The 6519-nt window shown below is 38.9% G+C and overlaps 2 pseudogenes; both read right to left on the bottom strand.

Moving 5' to 3' along the window:
* Positions 1 to 1708: 1708 nt before the first annotated feature.
* On the bottom strand, positions 1709 to 3145 carry LOC141271551 (ATP-dependent DNA helicase pif1-like; annotated as a pseudogene).
* A 13-nt stretch (positions 3146 to 3158) lies between these two features.
* Positions 3159 to 5428, bottom strand: LOC141271550 (uncharacterized; annotated as a pseudogene).
* Between the last annotated feature and the right edge of the window lie 1091 nt (positions 5429 to 6519).

The following is a 6519-nucleotide window of genomic DNA, read 5'->3' as shown; positions in this document are numbered from 1 at the left end:
ATATCAGGATATAATGAAAAATTAAACATGGGATTAGCCAAATCCAGAGGAAGTATGGCATGAGCAGGTTAGGGCTGTGTGACCTCCACCCCACGCGCGTTTTGCTCGCGGTTCTACAGGGAGATGCCTGTACACAGCCGGCATCTGTAACCGCAGCCATCAGAGATTGTTCTGATCGCTGCTGTTACACTGATCACTGGGTGCGGATGGGTTATCATGGCAGCTGACTATGAGAACTACTAGGATGAGTTTAAAAATAAATGTTCCTGTGCTGAGATAATCTTATAAATGTGCCCCTGCTGTGTACTGTGTAATGGCCGTGTCTGACCGTCCTGGAAAATGGTCTGATCATACCACAGCTCCTGGGCAGGGGAGGAAACAAAAGACAGGATACAGACAGGATCGCAAATGATTATTTCTTTCAGGAAAAATATTGCTTAAAAACAGACAGCAAAATGTTTTGTCTCACAAAATGAATCAGCTGTGATCCCGTGTTGTAATGTCTGTATACTCTTTTGTGTCCTCCCCTGCCCAGGAGATGTGGTATGATCAGACCATGGCCCTGTAAGGTCAGACACATCCATTACACAGTACAAACCAGGGGCACCTTTATAAGATTATCTCAGCACAGGAACATTTTTTTTAACACATCCAATTGTAGAACTTATTTTTACTCCAAGATCTATTACTTAAAATGTACTTTGTGGGAAAACCCCTTTAAATTCCATAAGAGGACTAAAAAAATAAAGTAAGCATACATAAAAACGTGTCAAAAATATAAACCAAATAAAAACTTATAATAATTTGAATCAACCCTTTTCCTTTATTAAGTATAAAAAAAATAATTATATTATTATCAAAATATTCAATTAAGTGTGTTTTTGGCCGACACACTTTCCTAACAAAATGCAATAAAATGTGATCAAAACATCTCCCCACCTCACAAAAAAAATAATAAAACATTTGCAGGTCTTAGAAAATGGACGCACAAACCCAATGTTTTTTTATTTACAAATGTTCACATTTGTTTTCATCACTTAAATAAAAAAAAAAAATAGGCAAGTTTGGGATCTTTGTAAATGTTCAAACCTGGAGATTCATTTTACCCAGTCATTTTTATTGCACAATGAATACCACATGAACAAAAGAAAAAAAATCAATGGTGGAATTACTTTTTTTCTTCTTTCTTTTTTTCACCATTTCAATGAATTTGGAATTTGAAATTACAACTCATCCTGCAAAACGCAATCCCTCATACGCTATGTTGATGGAAAAGAAAAAAAGATATGGCTCTTGGAAGAAGGGGACGGAAAAAAGTAAAGTGTAAAGATGAAAATTGTCAGTGTTGGGAAGGGGCTTAAGTAATGGATATCTTACCTTGGTCTGGAATGCAAAGTCTGCGCGGACAAGGAAGGGGCTCCCAGATGCCAGCTGTAAAACTCGTCGCTCCACCATCCCAGAAGTATCCCCGGAAGCAAGCAGGGCTCTTTTGCTGATGATCTTAGTAGCAAAATATTTGCGGGTAGATGTATCCTCCGCCAGCACGACCATGTCTTCACTAAAATGGCATCATAGTGCAGTATGCACACGCTCTGACTCAGGCACCACACTGCACAGGCGCCACCCATTTTGGCTTTGAACAGAAAGACACATTCACTGTTATATATAACATTTTAAATTTTATTAAACTATTAGCTGGAAAAAAAAATTATTGTGCAAAAACTTCTCTGTAAACAACATTTTTGGTGTAAACTCTGTGGTCTTTCTTTAAGTTGCCTTGTTGATCAGTAGCAAAAACTTTGACTTTGACTTGTTGGAAGGATTTTGTCCTTGAAAAGGCAACATAAAGTTGACCATGACTGAAGGCTGGAGATGGCAAATATATGCCAACTGAATCCCGTGTTTGCCTTTGACTTTTGTTGATGGTCATAGCATAAGCAAGTCTTAAGGGAAACTGTTTTCGTTTTAAAGTAAAAGGAAGATCAGGATCGCTTGGTGCCAGGATAACTCTGGGAATGAATACCCTTGTACCTTTAAATGATCCGGTGAGGATTTCACAGTCAATGACTTTTGACATCATTTGCTTCACAACCATTCTGGTGCCATTGCAAAGACCTCTTCTTCAGTTAAGGTTTCTTAATAGCATGACTACTGCTCCAACTTTCAAATGTAATCTATGAGGAGGCATACCACCAGGCGTTAAGCTGTTTAAGAACTCCATCGGATAGTTTGCTGCTTCCTCAGCATTTGCAGTATCTTGCTGAATGGAATCAATACTGGTGTAGCATTTCAATTCAGACTGAATTTGTCTAAGAACATTTTCATTCAGTTCATGTGAATGTTGGTTTTTTGGAGTTAGGATTGCTCGGTTTGCAATGCTTTTATCTTCTGGTTGTATGACTTGAGGAAAGACAGCATCAACAATACATCCATTTTCAATGCAGACAGAAGGAATTTCAAAGATACCTTCCTCTAGTCCTGGTTCTTGAAGTTTTCCATCTCCAAGGTTTAAAAGCCATTGGGAAAAGCCTTGATGTTCTTGGGGGACATTGTCCTCATTGGTACGCATGTTTTGGTCCAATTTGAGGACTTCAATATTCCTCCAACAATTGCTGTTCTTCATGCATGCTGAAATTATTTCGGTTCTGCTGCCATGTGGTACAACAGGAAGGATTTGTCGAAAATCTCCACCAAAAACAAACACTGCACCTCCGAACGTTTTTTTGGAGGGAACTTTTGGATCTTCAGCCATGAGTTCTTTGTAGAAGGTGTCAACTGCATTTACAGCATGAGCTGGAGCCATAGAAGCTTCGTCCCAGATTATGAGTTTGGCGTTTTTCAACTCATTGGCAGTATTGCTGCCATGACGAATATTGCACGTCGACGTTTCATTAATTGGTATAGGCAGTTTGAACAGATTATGGGAAGTTCGGCCTCCTTCCAGCAAAGTAGCAGCAATGCCTGTAAATGTACATGGCAAGACTAATTAATTTTTGCTCCGAACGTAATGCATGATTGTATTATACAGGAATGTTTTACCACTTCCACCAGGTCCGTCAATAAAAAATAGACGTTTTTCCAAGTTGGGATTCTCAAAAGCTTCTCTGATTTTTTCGAAAGCCTTTCGTTGTCCTGGGTTTAACATTTTGAATTTCTCCTCAAGCAAAGCCTTTTCCGCAACAGGGTCGTAATATTTGCCAGAATTGATTGGATCATCGTACTTGCCAACAGGAAGTTGTAGGCCAAAATCTTGTAATGACTTTCCATGTGTCCGTAACACAGACTCAATTTCATGTAATGTCATATAGAGGGCCTTTTCTACATGAGGGAAACGTCTGGTATAGTCTTCCATTAGATTTTTATTGTGCCTTTGAAACAATGCTGCAGCATTAGACGGCTCACACATGATGCAAATAAATGCAAACAATTGTCTAAGTTGTATTGGCATTTGATAAGTGGCAGCTTCTGTTAGGCAAGTATCCCATTCAGAGTCATCATCAGTTAACCCTCTTGCAATACAGGCTTCTTGGAAAGTAGCAAAACGGTTTCCTTCAGTTGTTCTGAGATCCTCAAAAGATGTTGCGCCTCTAACATTGAGAAGGAGAATTCGGAGAAAGTATTTTTCTCTGTCTAATGGACTAACGTTAAATATTCTGCCAATTGTGGTTTTATGACATTTGCAACGTGGTTTCCATTTAACGTTTTTTTCATCCCAAGTGTAATGTTCAGGGATTTCAATGTATAAATATTGTTGGGCATTAGGATCTTCCCGATTCAGTTTAAACCAAGCAAGAAGTTTAGACTTGGTGTTTTTCTGCTGCACAGCTTCAGCTTCTTTACCTGGTATTAAGCATATTGTATGCTTGTCCTCAAGGTGGACATTTAATCTTTCCACATGATCAGTTTGATAGTGCATTTTATATTCCCTGAGTCTCCAGCATGCTTCAGGTGCACTTACATATCGAGTTTCTAAGTAATTTTTTACTTCATCCCATTCAACCGTGGCTTCTTGTTCTGTGGCAGCAGTAACAAACTGGATATTTGCACAATCATGCCCTTTGTAAACATATTTGAACAAATATTTTACACTTTGTATAGAACTGCAAATCTCAATGTTTATGTGGGCATTGTATTTTAAGGAAAGATAAGGATTGTAAGGTACAACCCATCTATTATCAACCCTGTTTCCACCAAGTTCAACAAAGTTGTTATCATCCCGGCGTTGATATTTAGGGTATCCATTTACATTGCTATTAGTTTCGGAGCAGAAATCCTTGGGAAAACCTTTAGTACAGTTTCCATTGTCCATGCATGGTGCATTTGAATTAAGTGGACCACATGGACCGTGTATCATGCAAGATTTTACAATTTCATAAAGCTTCGGATGCGTGTCTTTGTGCGGGAGCTCTGCACAAACAATTTTGTCAATTCTTTCTTTTTCCCAGGCTTTGTATTCCGGGGCCATAAATGCCAATATGTGTCCATGAGGGAGCCCTCTTTTTTGGAACTCAATTACATACACCATACCATTAACACGTCCTAATCTGTGGTATGTGGTTAGGTCTCCAAGTAGCAATTTTAGTTTCATGTTAAATACTCGAGCTACTAAATCGGGCCTGTCGCATGGTTGCTGACTGGGAAGTAAGTTTTCCCTGATTTCCTTCCATTTTGGATTGCACGTTACTGTTACAAATAGGTCTGGTTTGCCATATTTCCTGACCATTGCCATGGCATCTTGGTAGTTTTGTGCCATATTTCTTGGACTTCCTTGGAAAGTCGATGGCAATATGACTTTTTTTCCAGGTAGGATATTTATGTTCATGAAACGGTAGTTGGTCACGAATTGGTGAAGGACGTCATATTCTTCAGCTCTTACAGTACTTTGATTTGTGCGCACCCAATTCAAACGGTTTGCCTCAGTTTTGCAATAGGCATCAACCATAAATTGGTGTGTCAGCTTTCCTGCATTAAGGAACTGGTTACAAGTACCATTACGAATGGCAAAGTGGTATGAATATCATTGAAGTTGAGTCACATTTCCTCGACCAACTGTATTTTTTAGGTCTGTAGTCCACCCAGAGTCCCCATAAGGGAAAAGCAAAGGGTAGCACATTGGGTCACAGAGTCTACTCAGAATAGATATATTTTGTAAAATTCCACTTTTTGGATGAATGGTAATGTCACGGTTTTCCCCTCTGGCAGTTGGAGCATTGATTCTGCCGTGGTGCATAGTATTTACTTTTTCTCTCACGAAAGTCATGCTATATTCAATTGGCATTCGGTTTTCTAGATTTGCTTTTAGCATTTCTTCTTGTTCAAATTGCAACATATTTTTGTATTCTCTGGAGAAAGGATTGATATCTTCGAGAATTCTTTGTAGATTTTCCATAAGATTACGAATGCATCCGCTGTTGGCTGGATAGTGCATTCTTTAATTCAAGGCTTGAGCCGAATCCAGAATATATAACTGGGCGTATGTAGGTGATTCACCTTGGTTAGGGTGCAACGCAGATGTTGCATGGTAAATTTCCCCATGGATTCTGTAACAGAAAGGACCTGATCGCCTGTTAATTGATTGGTCAATTTGTGCGCCCATTGATGCAAAAGCGTTTGCACTATTGTATGATCTTATGTTTTCCATGAAATTCTTTGAGTTTGGTTCTGATCTCTTCATGCAATTAGTAATATAGGGATGCATTCGCACTTCTTCCAGTTTGATGGTTCCACTATGACAACAGTTTGTTGTAATTTCATTTTGGAAATGGTTGGCATTACAAAATGAGCATTTGTTGTTCATTGGGCCAAGATAGCATGCCTCAATGTCGTCTTCATTGAAGTTTTCAGTAAGCAAAGCAGTGTTGCGAGATCTTACGTTTTTACCCCAGTGCGCAGGTTGTTTAGTACGGGCTACTCTTTGTCTCTCAGCATTGGCTCTGCGATGCTGCTGAAGCTCACCGTCTGTCATACTCTCTTGGGCAGACCTATGCCTCTCAGCGTCAGCGTTGCACATCTGTTGACGCTTTTTTTGGGTGAGATTATGACGGGCTGCCCTTCTTCTGACAGTATTTTTTTCACGCTGCAATTTAAGGTGCTGTTTTTTACCCCTACTTCTACGAACCTTTTGAGCTTCAGCCCTTTTTGATTTTTTTGCCTGAGTTTCCTCCTCAGAAAGAACTTGCTGGCGTTTGGGGGCCATTACAATGGAATTACGGAACGAATAAGGTTGTAAACTTCAATTAAAATATTTAGCTCTACTGACGTTTGATATAGTCAAAAAAGTGTCTGGATTGCTCCACTGACGTATTATATATATATATATATATATATATATATATATATATATATATATATATATATATATTCAGTAGAAAGTGGCTGGATTGCTCCGCTGACGTATTATATATATATATATATATATATATATATATATATATATATTCAGTAGAAAGTGCCTGGATTGCTCCGCTGACGTATTATATATTTATATTCAGTAGAAAGTGGCTGGATTGCTCCGCTGAC

Source organism: Phyllobates terribilis, unplaced genomic scaffold (genome assembly GCF_046119375.1).
Source record: "Phyllobates terribilis strain yellow unplaced genomic scaffold, ASM4611937v1 Scaffold_5__5_contigs__length_657084704, whole genome shotgun sequence".
Lineage (NCBI taxonomy): Eukaryota > Metazoa > Chordata > Amphibia > Anura > Dendrobatidae > Phyllobates > Phyllobates terribilis.
This window is presented reverse-complemented; position numbering and strand designations above follow the sequence as displayed.